The following is a 14,174-nucleotide window of genomic DNA, read 5'->3' as shown; positions in this document are numbered from 1 at the left end:
AAGCACGAGGGCTGGGGTCTTTACCGGCACCCCTATTGTCTTTTGTTGTGTTGGTATGGTATATTTACACGGCTTAATTGGGAGCTGGTGTGTTCATACTGGATGTCACCTGCCCACGGTAGTGACCTTCTCAAAGGGAGCTGCACCTCTGATTTGTCACCTCAAAGAGCAGGCTCCCAAGAGGTAGGATGGCCCTGCCCGGGTGAATACCTGGAGTTGGCTTTTTTTTTAATTAAGGCTCCACATTGTAACTAGTCAATGTACATTATTGGGAGAGTGAATGTCAATGCCACTGCCTTTTCTTTCTCTCCTTTATCTTTGTCAGTGATTCAAAGACATGATTTATGGTTAGTCTCCGACTTTCGGAGTCATCCATCAAGTCCTGGTTTCACTACAGGGCTGCACGCTGTAAATCATGCCGAAGGGTTGTCATTCATTCCCCTTAACCCTTCCAGGGTGTGCTTCAGGGTCACTCTGAGACGAGAACTTTGTAAGGTGGCAGTTGAGGGGGCCTGGCGAATCTCTGCAATGTCTAGAGCAGGGGCATTCACTGCTTGACCTAGGTAAGGTGTGGGACCCAGGTCCTCCTGGCCATTGAACACGGGACTTCACCCTGGGTGACATGATCTCCCAAACCATCCTTATTCTATTTGGAAATGTCGGCTATGAATATGTGCAATGCCGAATTCCCACTTTGGAATCAATCACAGGCCAATCCTGATTGTGACCTTGCAGAGACTATAGAATCTGTGCAAAGACCTCTTAGCAACTGCTATGCCGGGCTTTGCAAATGAACAGTCCTCACCCCTCCCCCACCCATTTCTGCACTTCCTCATCCCTCTGTAGCCTCCTGACCCCGTGTCATACTCGGGAAGATGGGAGGTGTGGCAAGAGATGAGAGGGAAGAAAACAACACATAGGCGAGCATCGGGGATCTGGGGCCCTCCTCTCCATTTAGCTTCTGGTGATGACTGAATCAGCCCAAACCGTGGAGTTAGGCTGTAGCTGGCCGAAGCAAAATTCAGGGTCTGGACGTCAAAAGGTAGGGCCCCCTCTCCTAATAGAAGCCTGCACTATGTAATTAAGGGTCATTAATGACAATTTGAGGCTTGGTGTCTAGGCGTAGAAGTCCTCAGTCAGTGGACAATGATTTCCTTTCTGAATTACGTGACCCTGTGTCACCCAGGTAAGCTGATGGAAAACAGTTATGGTAGCAAAAGCTACTTAGGAAAATAAAATCTGTAGAATACAAATGTCTGTCACTGTCTAGACAGGTCCGCACTCCTGCTTTTAACTTGAGCTCTTCCTCAGTTTGGATGAGAGAGGTGGTGAGGAGCTGGGGTGTTTTCAGAGCAGGAAGTGGCCCTACTGTCATTGTTTCCCAAAACTTGGGTTGATGCAGTCCCCATAATAAAATGAAGGCGCCTCAGAGTGCCAGGACACGACCCAACATGTCCCTTCCTTGCCTTCCACTCTCATTGTTCAGGCAATCAAACAGCCTGATTTACTTCCTCTTTCTTGGACAGAACGCACGATCTCTCGAACTTTAAATGACCCAGCACTACGAATCCCCCCCACCCTCACCACAGCCTTAGAAAACAGGTAAACCATTACCATCCTAATATTTCACAGGAAACACCTTCCCCTCCCACCCACCCACTGCTCTGAGCCAGATTTACACAGTATACAGAGTGTCTGCAGTCCTAACTGCAGGTGACTCTGGAACAGGAAGCCTGCAGATTAATGTCCTCATCCACGGGCGATGAATTCTACTTGTGAGTGCGAGTGCTGAGAGAGGCGCCAACAGGCCGCTGGCAGGCAGGCTCATCTTCAAGGAGAATGCCATTCCCGAAAGGAGTGGTGCCGGGCTCTCTTGTAAGGTCAGCTGCCGCTGTTCAAATCCCGTCAATGACCCCCTCCTGCTTTGCCAGTGCATGCCGTTATTACACTGCTGATCAAAGAAATGGCCAAGGCACTGACAGTAAGGATGAGAGTGGTTCAGCTCTGGGGATTCATAGACAACATTGAAAGCCCCCTTCCCTTTCAGGGAGTGGGAGGAATTCTCTCTTCTCAATATTATCTGCATGGAGTAGCCAGGCATGTCTGCAGGTCCTATTCAAAGCCAGTCAACCTCCTGGAGGCTCACGGAGAATCTACAACTAAGTTGCGTTTTCAAAAAACTTAAGATGAAGACGCCACCCAGAGAAGCACTCCATCAGCTTGTCACCTCGGATGTAAAGCCAGGAGGCCCCGTTGCAGCTTGACTGACCTCCTCTCCCCTTACCTGAAGGAATCCTGAATTATAGGCAAGAGCCTGGGAAGATAAAGAAAACATCACTCTGTTGACAGAGTCCAGCGCTCTGTGTCTAAACTGAGCACACTGGTGTGGGTCTTCCCTTTGTGGTGTCTGTTCAGAAGCACTCAGGGAGGATTATTCACTGTTGACAGAGAGAGAGAGAGAGATCTGATCTCACTCACAAGGTTGAGTTCAGAATTTTAGGTAATTCTAACAAACTCAAGGTCCAAATGGCATGACACTTTTGCATACCGTTTCTGCACATGCAAATTAAACCATGGGTGTACTAGCCAGCACAGGCGGTCAGTTTCAATAGAGCATCCAAGTTGATCACACCAGAAACCAGAAAGCAGAAACCAGCCCTTCATATTCCAGGCTCCATCCAGGTCCCTGGAGTTTCCCTGGAGTTTCCTTTGTACACAAAGAGTTATGTGTGGGTGTCTGACACAGACATGTGTCTCTCCTCTCTACTCCTTCTCTCAGCCTCCGCAGTCCTCCCTGCCTTCATCCCCCCCCCCGCACCACCACCCCCTTTTTCATTTCTGTTTTGTCACAGAACTGGGTGACTTTGTCTTTGACATTTAACAGTTGTATATACTTTTAGCCGGGTTTTGTTTACTCCGTCTGTATTTCCAATCAGTGAGGAAGGTTTACCAAGTGGTCCATTACTGATTTATTTATGATGTATTTAGATAGCAAACATGGGACTGTCAGCAGTCCCTGGCTAAACACTGTTGACAGACATTAATAACATACGGTATAGCAATGGGATTATGATCTTTAATGTTTTTGTAAATTTACATCCCCAACATGTAATTTGGGGGGTGCATTTCTTAGGTAGGTGGGTACAAAAGAGAAGACTTTTTAAGGAAACTGGTTTCTTTTGTGTGTGAGGACCCCGGGGAAAATATTGACACCTTCCCTGTCCGTTTAACCGAACAATTTAATGGAAAACAAATAATTCCCCAGGCTTAATTTACCCTTATGAAACTGAGGCCTTCAAACCCACTCTGTGGGAAATAGCCCTGCTTCTCCCAACCTTCAGTCACCATCAAGCCTATAATTTATTTCCTACCTCAACTTCAATGCATTCTTCACTGGGAAACTAAGGCTTGGCTATTTAAATGTTACCAAGTTCAAATATAAGAACTTAGCCTCCCGTTTCCACAGAATGTTGTCTCTGGCATGGCAGCTTCTAGCTGGAAGCAGCTGCCTATTCACCTGGAAAAGGACAGACAGACTTTTGAATTTGTGGCCTTTAACTGGCCATTCATTGAACTTGCATTGTTTTCTCTAACTTCGGGGAGAGACATTTTTCAACTGGGATCAAAGGGTTATACATACATAGGTACACACACACACACACACACACACACACACACACACATGGCTAGCTGCACAATAACCCAACAAAAAAGAAGGTTCCTTTTTGACCAGCCACTGTTCATCTTTCTGATGATGTATCTTGTTTTCCAATGTCCACTGCTTTCTCTTAGAAATGATGACAGGAGACAAAGTGAAAGTTTTCTTGGTCACTACATGTCACTGATGGGGCTCCGCTAAGTGGGGAACACAAGACCCGCCTCCCAGGCCACAGATGGCTCAGGTCTTAGTGGCCATGTCCCAGCACTGGCAGTGTGGGAAACCCAAACAGTGCCGATGACCGCGTTAAAAACCAGCGGTCATTCAGCTCCTGCCTGGTGCGCATGTGTGAAGATCACCGTCGTCATTCGTTGTGGCCAATGAGCCGCCTGATATGAGAAGATGATCAGGGATCCTAAATGTATCTGACAGACCCTGACCAGCAACACTGAGGTCAGCACTTGATAGGAGAACTGGGAAAGGGCCGTGGGAGGGAGGGGAGACAGCAGGAGCCGGCAGTCTTATGAGCCTGAAAATACCTAGAATTCTGCCCACTCCATCTGCCTCGCATCCCAGAGCATGTGTGTAATGGTGTATGTGACACAGGTGACACAGGAGATACAGGTGACACAGGCGAGGGGTAGAATGCACACAGCTGACAACACATCACAGGGGCTGATGGGGCACATGTAGGAAATGGATTCTATTGGTTCCTAGAAGAGAAAAGAAAACTCAGATAAAGAACAATCCCTCACATGAAGGAAGTTTTGCGCTGACCCCCCCCCCCCAGCCCGGCAGAGTTAGGGGTTGGAGAGCGCTGGTTGCCAGTAACATCCCCAACCACCAAACTCTTGTCTGTGCCAGGCCCAGAGAGAAAGAGTGAGTGGACATGGCGGAGAAGGCAAGGGACTTGATGAGAGCACATATCTCATATCTTGTCCCTGACACTCTCGTGACATTTGTGTCCTGTCCTGTGGAGAGAGCCATCTCAACCACATGACCAAGCAGGGGACATTGAGGCATTGTGACAAGTAAAAAAAAAAAAAAAAATAGCCTTGTGGTGGGGTTTGCATTCAGAAAATTGGAAAACTGTGCATGGGAACGTTTTAGAAAAATGAGGGAGGGGACAGTGCATCAGGTGTGAGGTGGCCAGGAAGTAGGGCTGAGGATGTCTGGGGGTATTAGAGATGCCTGGTAGGAGGCAGAGGCAGGCAGATCTCTGTGAGTTTGAGGCTAGTCTGATCTATAAAGAGAGTCCAGCACAGCCAAGGCTACACAGAGAAACCCTGTCTCAAAAAAAAAAAAAAAATCAAAACAAAACAAAAACAGAGTGAGGGGCCTGGTACTGTTATCTGGATGGAAATAGACTAATTGCCATTTTACACAAGGAAGGGACCGTGGTTATTTTTGAAATGCATTCTAAAATGCTGATGGATCGAAGTTATGAAAGAAAGGATTTGTCCATGAGTGTTCAAAGTCATTTCGGATGCAGAAAGGTATCATGTAGCTGGATATAGCATGGGTTGATCGTGAATTTTTCTATTAATAAAGAGAAAGGGGAACTGGAGAGACAGCTCAGTCAGTAAAATACTTGCCAAGTAGCACAAGGACCAGAAATGATTCCCCAGAAGTCACAGGATACAAAGCTGCTTCCCGGGCTCTCCGGCTAAGCAGCCTGGCCAACTCAGTCAGCCCCAGGACAGTGAGAGACCTAAGTAACAAGGTGGATGGACAGCTCCGGAAGAATGGCACCTGTGTGTGACCTCTGGCCTCCTTGAGCACATACACATATGCACACACAGGCAGGAGAAAACACACAGGCACACCCGCACACACCTGCACACACATCCAGATATTAGGGCACAGGGAAGAATTGTGGCTAATGAAACAGCAAGCCAGACCTTGGGGACCTTGTAGCCACAACAGGGACCTCCCTGTTCAGAGAGGGTCTCTGTGGAGAGTGACCTCAGATGGCTTACACTGTTAAAGCCTGTCAGCTTCAGCCTGCTGCTGCAACAAGCCAGCCCAGCAGAGCCGGCGGCCTGAAACACTGTCAGCTCGTTATCTTAGAGTTAGGCTCCTACGAATTCGAAGTCAGACTCCGTGGACCAGAATCCCAATAGAGCACCATATCTCAGCTTCAAAAGGCTCCCCAGACCCTGTACCGAGGCCACCTCCCTTTTCTTGGCGGTGGCTGCAGCTGCGCTCTGGCCTCTGCTTCTAGGAGAAAGTCTCCTCCAACTCTGGCCTTCTAACTTCCCTCCGTTGCATCCCCCCAAGGTGGCTGCAAAGATAACCTGTCCGAATATTCAGTTTCACCTCATCTGAGGAGTCCCTCTCGTTGCATAAGGCATTATACTCACAAGGTCTTCACCATCACTTCTCTACCACAGAGGATGAAGGTAGATCAGTGGGCTGCGCTGACACCATCAGGACCAGGCACGTGAAATCAGGGGCTCTGTGTCCCGAGGGGCTGTCTTACTCCCTGTCACATGATGGCCTCTGCATTGGGTGTCACAGCACCTTTTCCCATAGAAAGATGCAGCCATCAAGCACCATCTTCAGATATTAGCCAATGGCGCTTGACTGAGAACCACCACTCCAGGGGAGTATTAGCCATGGCTGTGAGAGGTGTCCAAGCAACAAGCCATAGCCCCATCCTGCAGACAGCCCTGATGGCTTTTGGGCATCCAGTGTCTTCTCCTATCTCTAACCACCTCAAGGAACAAGAGAAAAGTACATATTGTTCACATGGACAGAGGGCAAGTAGAAGCAGTGACAGACTGATGCTGTCATGTGTCTATTTAATCTTTCCCCAACTAGTTTCTCTGCTGCTCCTGGACAAAGGAAGTGGTTGGTATTCCTTTTCCCCACTGCCTACCTCGGTGATTGGAGCATTGTCAGATCTCAATGAATACCTGCTGGCTTTGATTTTATAATTATAGTCTCACTACACCTTTGCTTCACCATTGTGGGAGAGCAACTTAATACCCAGCGCATCACTTTCTCTCTAAATGAAATTTAAGACATCATGTTAGCTAAGTGCTTTGCAGGCCTTCACACACACACACACACACACACACACACACACACACACAAAGAATTAATCTAAACACAGAGACTTCCCAGGCTGCTACAGGACTCTCTGCACTGTAGCTGTAGAGATACTTATCAATAATTTTAGATGCCTTCATAATCATCATTAATGCCTATTGAGCCCGGTGCTCTGTGTTGATCATACCTACCTCTGCAGAAACTTTATGACAAGGGTATTAGAACTAAGCCCATTTTGTAAACGAGAAAGGTCAGGCTGGGAGAGGTGAAACATTTTGCCCAAATTACCACAGCATAGATAGACCATACCAGGTAACTCTCTGAACTTCGTCTTGATTTTTTTTTTTTTCATAGTAGCTCCACTCTGTGCTTTAATGCGAAGAATGGGAGCCAGCTTTAGCAAGAGAAGCTGGCGAGACTTAGCTGCTTTCTTAACGGCTTGGGGCTTAGGGTTTTGATGTGCGATGCAGCTTGTAAGGAGCCCAGCCTTGGGGGTGTGGGGGAGGCAGAGTGTTCTGTATTTGAAGAGATGGATCAGCCACTCCTCTGCCCTTCCCCTTGGCTAATGTGGCCACGCACAGAGCCATCAGGGATGACTCAGATGTAGGCAGATCAAGGGACACAATCGGAGCTCTTTGGTCTTTCCCAACCTTTTCGGTGTGAATCATCATCCTTCTCTGAGCTGTTTCTGTCCTTACGTAACTTTAGCTACTCCCTCGGATAAACCTGTGGGCACAATCAATTTACATGAACAGAGAGGACAAAGGAAGCATAGACACCCAAGGTCAGGAAGCCAGGTCAGAGGAGAGCCAGGTTTCCACTTCCGTGCGGGTTCCCTGGCCTGCGTAGGAGTCTCAAACTCATGGATCTCTAAGGGGTGGTGAGTGGGCAAGTTGAGTGAGAGGCTAGCAGCCGAGGAGTCGACGTGGTGATGCACAGTACTAGAACATCTGCTCCCCAGTCCCCACAGAAGGATGCTGGGAGCTGACAGCTGCTCCTTGTCAGGTGTAGGCTGGAACAGAAGCATCCGATCCTTAGATCTTGGTCATTTATCTGTTTCGATTAAACTCTAAACTAAGCCCATCCCCGAGCTGGATCTACTGTTTGCTCTGTATGTGGGGCCTTTCATCTCAAACGTTCCCACTTGCAGTGTCCCGGGAGGGAGCCACACGCCTCGTAGGGTGACAGAGCACCTAAAACATGGCTGACCCAAACGGCCCTGGGCTGGGCTATAAGTGTAAGCACTCAGCAAATCCGAAAAGTCCAGTCCAGAATGCAGACAGTCTAACATGTCAACTTTGCTTATTTTAATGCTATGTAGATAGGATGGCATTTTGGATCTATTAACACCGTATTTGACTATAGTTAATTTCACTACTCATGTGTGTTTTAGGGGTTCTTGTTTGTTTTTGTAGTGAGATTATGGGCCATTTGAAAGCACAGATACCCAACTTCTTTCAGACAGCCGCTTTGAGATTTTAAGGTCTGCTCATACTCTTCGTGGACAAAGGTCTACAAAGATCTACAAAGACCTATCAGTAACCACAGCTGCCCTTACTTTTTCAAGCCTACCTCTTTCTCCTTTCTTATCCTCCTGCCTCTACCTCCTGGAAGCTGGGATTACAGAAACGCACCAGCATGTCTGGTTTATAAGTCCCAGGTGGAACTCGGGGCTCTGTGCAAACTGGGCAAGCGCCCTACATGATCCACACCCACAGCCCCACAGCCCTGGCCTTTCTTTTCTGTAATCCTCACAGTAACCCCCCCCAGGCCATTTAATATCTGTGCCTTATAGGTGAGGAAGCTGAGGCTTAAAAAATTAAGGAACTTGCTGAGAGCCTCAGCTCAGGGTCAGCGCGTGATAAATTTCATTCTGTTTTTTTGCCACCATGGTAACTAAAAACAACACAGAGAATCTGGCCAAAGCCTATGGGGAGTTTGGTGATCGTCTCCCACAATGTGCCTGGCTTTCAAAAGCATCCAGTTCGGTCCTCAAAGTCTTGACGTCTCAGCATTTGCGAACACTTCATATAACATCACAAGAAAGAAAAAAAAAAGTTCCCAGCAGCCATACTCTGCTTCAAGTACAGAGCGCTTATTGTTTCTACATTAAGCATAGACCAAATGTGGAGGCTTTAGAACGTGTTTCATACGCACAGGATGTAGCCCAAATGTCAAGAACTCTTTCAACATTCACATAAAAGGGGCAAATCTGGGCTCAGGCACGATGGGGCACACCAGTAAGTCTAGTTCTCGGAAGGCTTAGGCAGGAGGAAGACAGTCTGGACGACAGAGGGAGACCCCATCTCAGAAGCAAGCGAACAAACAAAATGCCCCCGCTAGATCTTTATCTGTTTGTGAATGTGAAGCCTCACCGTCTGTTTTTAGAAGTTAAACTTTTTCCAGCATCGGAAATTGAACCCAGAGCCTCCAAAGTGCTACGGGAGAGCTGTGTCTCCAGCCCCTTTTCTCCTTTTTATTTCCATCCAGGACGTAACTAAGTTTTTCTAGGCTGGTCTTGGGCCTCCTTCCTCCAGCAGGCCTTGACCTTGTCATCTTCCTGCCTCAGCCTGGCTAGGATTACAAGCTCTTCTCACCAGTCTCCTCTTAATGTTAGACCTATAACAATTGTGTTCTCTTAAATTGAGGGGAGGCGCATTTGTCTGGGTCTGCTACCTGCCCGCATTTTTGCATACAATGGACTCACAGCTTGTTCATAGTGCCTTCATCGTATATATATATATATATATACATATACATATATACCCAGTGGAGCCTGGGGAGATGGCTGGGTGGTTCAAGTGCTTGAGCAAACCTGAGGACCAGGCCAGATCCCTAGAACTCACATAAATGCCAGGTAGCATAGCAACCATACCAGTAATCCCAGCTTGAAAAGTTAAAGATGGGAGCTACGGCAAGCTGGCCATCTGGGCAAGCTCTGGCTTCCATTAACTCCTCCCCCTTTGAATACTGTGCACCTCTGTGGGTGTGGAAATACCAGAAGGGTATCAGGCACTGGGTGGGTAGTGGCGCTTTGGAGAAGCCTGATCCGTTTTTCTCCCTCTCACGCTGTCAGTACACGAGACCTTGGGATTTTTATAATCCAAATTGATACTCTCTGTGAAATCTCCTCCACTCCGGCTCCCTGCTCTGAAAAGATTCATTTTCTTGCAGGCCCTTCTCCAGGCCTGGTGGATAACGGGTGACTGAGGGTGAATGCCTAACCCCGCCTTGACAAGGTGTGGGTCTTGCTAATTTGAATCTCTTCCTCTTTTGCTCCCATCCACCTGGAGCAATGTGATTTATCGACGCCTGTTTGTGGATTCACTGATCACTTTCTTATTACTCTTCTACCTCCATCCATTTCAGTTTGCGGCACCTTTCCGGCCATTTCTTATGCCACCCCTTACCACTGGCTCCAGCATGACAAATTATCGACTCAGATTCTTGCTCCTGACCTGGCATGGTCTCTTCCCGGTGATATAAATGATGTGGTTCAGAGGCACGGTGATATTCTCATAAACATGCAGTTGTTCCTCTTTTGGTGAGCCCTGTTTGAAGTGCAATCGTGCCAAGGTGTCCTACTGCCCTGCTGAAGGCCTCGAGAGAGAGAAACAAAAGTGAAATTTGGCAGGCAGCCAGGGTGGCTAAGAAATCCATGCACTGGGTAATGAGATCGGGACTCTGAGAGAGCTGCCCTTGGTGGGGTTCAGCATGTTATTATGAGGACAGGGGTGACAGATCCCTCCGACCACATGGAGCCTGAAATCTTAAAGGTTAGTAGCAGGAAGCAGTAGATGGGGTCCCAGAAGTGTGAGGTTCTAGAACAGAGGTAGAGTAGGCTGCCCCATGTGACCCGTCATGGGTCTCCCCTGCAGAGGGGCACACTGAGGCCTTCTGACTTTGAGCTCTGGCCCCTGACACCTATCAGATCCCCCTAAACCTCCTGTGCAAGTTCAGCTGCTCGGTCTTCACCAGAGCCCAGATTCCAGGCTGTAGCTCCCTTCTCCAGCATGATTACTCTTGATTGATGGGTCAATCAAAAAGTGAATAAAACAACACAGGTACAACTATTCCAGGCCCTTGAAAGACATGTGCAGTCAGTTCCTTCAGAAAGCATGAACACTTAGTTTAGAGGAATGTGGGCACCTGAGCAATGGCTCCAGCTGCAAAGTGCTTTTTGCAGGAGCATGAGATAATACCCAGCACCCATGTAAAAGCTGGGTATTACCTATCTGTAATCCCAGTGCTGGGAAAGACGAGACAGAAAGATCACCGGAGCTCACTGGACAGCTCAGTTAGCCAATCAGTGGCCTCTTGGTTCAATGAGAGAACCCCATCTCAAACACCTAAGGTGGGGAAAGACTGTTGAAAACATCTGACACCAATTTCTGAACTCCATGCACACCCACACACATGAATATGTACAGGTACATAAGACACACGCACTGAGTGTAGCCTCGGTGCTTTTTATGTACAAGCTCATGGTGGCATTGATCGGCAGGCGAGTCCTTGCTCTCTGGAGTGCAGCTGGTGTCCTTCTCTGGACTTCCTCTCCTTCCGTGGATGCAGACATGGAGAAGGAGGGAAACATGTCTGCAGCCCCTCTTCTGGGCCAGGATGTCACCTGGCTGTCTCACTTATCATGAGGTTGGTTCTTTGGACAAGAAGCTAGCAGTCCTGGCTTGGAGAGGAGAAATTGAGACCAAGTGCCGGCCTAGGGGCCAAAGGCTTGGGGAGCCTCCCTCCCTCCCATAGGTCACTCGACAACACCCGACATGTATGAATCGTTGACAGTTCCTGGGCGGCGTGTGTGGTGAGGGCTCCTTTACGTGGCCACTCTCATTTAACATGCTCCACAGCCCTGTATGGTGGTGGTGCTCTTATCCCTGTTTTATAGAGGAGAGAGGGAACTCAGAATCATTCACTGTTCTTGAAAAGTCAAACAAGTAAAAAAATGATAAATTTTGGCAGCTCCTTATCCCCACTCCACCACCTGATGGGAGGGGGGTGCTGCTTGTCCACTAACTAGGCTGTGTGACCATAAGCCTTGCTTCTGTGCTTGATTTCCTCACCCCAGTAGCTAAGTTGTTGGTACCGCTCAGCAAAGGCTGTCAGGCCTCTCCAGATTTCACACTGCACTGTGGGGCTGCCCCCTTCCCCAAGAGCTTCCCTTCCCCACCTGTCCTATGGATCCCTTTTTTGATACCACCTTCCTGGAACTTTAAAAAATACATTTATACACCAGCAACAATGAGCGCACTTACACACGTTCCAAAAGTATACATCATTTCACCATCCATTCTACTGCCTTTCTTGCACTCTACAAAGCAGAATGGTTTAAAGGCAAAGAAATCCCGGAAACCACTCACAGGCCTGCGAGTAAACCATAGGTAAATGAATTAGAATCAGCAATAGCATCTCACCACAGAAAGGGTTGCCAAGTAGTGCCCCCGATGACTGATGTTTAAGCATGCTCATGAGGGCTGGAGAGGTGGCTCAGAGGTTAAGAGCAATGGCTGCTCTTCCAAAGGTTCTGAGTTCAATTCCCAGCAACCACACGGTGGCTCATGACCATCTGTAGTGAGATCTGGTGCCCTCTTCTGGTGCACAGGCAGAATACTGAATAAATAATAAACCTTAAAAAAAAAAAAAAAAAAAAAAAAAAAAAAAAAAAAAAAAGCTCATCAGAAAACCCTTCATCCACTCCAAACCAATCAGGCCCAGAATACCTAAGGTAGAATGGAATTTTATTAGGAGCTTGGGTTTGGAGCAGCTGACTGGAACAGTCAAAACAGACTTCCTAATATCTCCCCTGCTCCTTGAGTAACCTGGAAAGGAGGTCAAGGGGGTAAAAATGAAGGTGAAATAGTTAGGCCATGCCCTTGGATGCACAACCCCATTGGGCAACAAGCTCTTCCCCAGGAAGCTGACAGACCTTTCCCTGGAGAGGGAAAGGACCCATTTCCTAGGCAAGGGTAGCCACTTGCCTGAGGAAGATGGCAGCCCTCTTGTCCATGTGTCCTGAAGTGGGTGGATCAGCTTAATGGAGCATTCAGTGAAAACTTGAGTGTAGACAGAACTTTGATTGAAGACTCTGTGTATATGATGTTGTGATGTGATGTGTGTATGTATTCATGCCTGTGCATGCATGTGTGTTCACATGTGTGTAGTGTGTTCACATGTGTGTAGTGTGTACATATGTGTGGTATGTATGTGTGTTCGCTCACATGTATGTTACTCCAGGACTCTTCATAAAACTTAATTCTGCATAGCAGGATGAAGGACAAAAGGAGCCATAAATTGAACTTCTACTTCAAATATTTCTGAATGTTTTTATTTTTCTTTCTTTCTTCTTATTATTTTTTTTAAATTAGGTAAGTTCTCACTATGCAGTCAGGATGTTTTCAAACTGTGATCCCCCTACCTCTGTCTTCTGAGTGCTGGGATTACTACTACATTGCCAACAAGCTCAGCTTCAATTTTTCATAGAAAGTATTTTTTGACAATTAGGAAAGAAGGCGCCAGAGAGAGAAAGAGAGAGAGAGAACAACTGGATAATTATGCTCTTGGAGAAGCCGTCTGGAAATAATAAAGGCAACAGCAGAGGCAGTATTAGAAACTGGTATTTACTAAGTGATTTGCTGTGTTCGCTGGCCTCTGCCAGGCACATTACCCAAACTGAGTCATTTAATCCTTACATCAACCCGTGAGGTGGGGATTACTGCTATGCCCAATTTACAGAGGAGGAGCCAGGCCCCAAATTTTGACCTTAAGCAACTTTGCCCCAGGGTCACTAAACAGTTACCTGATACTTCCATCTAAAATTAAATGGCCGGTGAAAGACACAAAGCTTTGCTGTGTGTGAAACATAGCAAAGCAAACCAGGAATTCCCCAGACACTCCTGAGGGGCCCCACTCTATTATGGACAGTTGGTCTGGGACCACAAAACTCTCAGAGGCAGCTAGAAATGTCTGAAGAGCTTATAAAGTAAAAGGGGAAAACAAAAACAACAACAACAAAAGACTTTATTTCTCATGTACGAAAACAATAAAAATGTTAGGGCTTATAAAAATCTGTTTCATTTCATCTAACATATAAAAGATTATCCAATGGGGTAAACGATCAATGTCAAGAATGTCTTTAAAGCTGAGACACGTGTCTTGGCAGCTATTCAGGAGGCTGAGGCCGGAGGCTACAAGTTCAAGCCCCTCCCTCCTCGAGCGGTAGAGTGAGTTCAAGGCCAGCCTGGGCCACTGAGTGAGGCCCTACCTCAAAATGAAAAGTAGAAAGCATGGTGGTGGTATGCTTGCCTAGCATTCAGGAGACCTTGAGGTTAGTTTCAGAGACCCAAAAGAGTCCTTTCAACATTGATACTATGGCGAGAAGTCCCCCAAAGTCTCAAAGAAGCCTGCCCCCGCCCCACATTGCCCAGGCCCCAGCTGGAACTCATGGGCGAGG

At 47.5% G+C, this 14,174-nt stretch overlaps 1 protein-coding gene across 2 annotated transcripts in view; it reads left to right on the top strand.

Moving 5' to 3' along the window:
- Tshz2 (teashirt zinc finger homeobox 2) overlaps window positions 1–14,174 on the top strand; it is a 425,242-nt gene that overhangs the window by 189,814 nt on the left and 221,254 nt on the right. The gene's annotated exons all lie outside the window — the stretch shown is intronic.

This window comes from Meriones unguiculatus, chromosome 4, assembly GCF_030254825.1.
Source record: "Meriones unguiculatus strain TT.TT164.6M chromosome 4, Bangor_MerUng_6.1, whole genome shotgun sequence".
In the NCBI taxonomy this organism is placed as follows: Eukaryota; Metazoa; Chordata; class Mammalia; order Rodentia; family Muridae; genus Meriones; species Meriones unguiculatus.
Note: the sequence above shows the minus strand (reverse complement) of the source record. Positions and strands in the feature narration are given on the sequence as shown.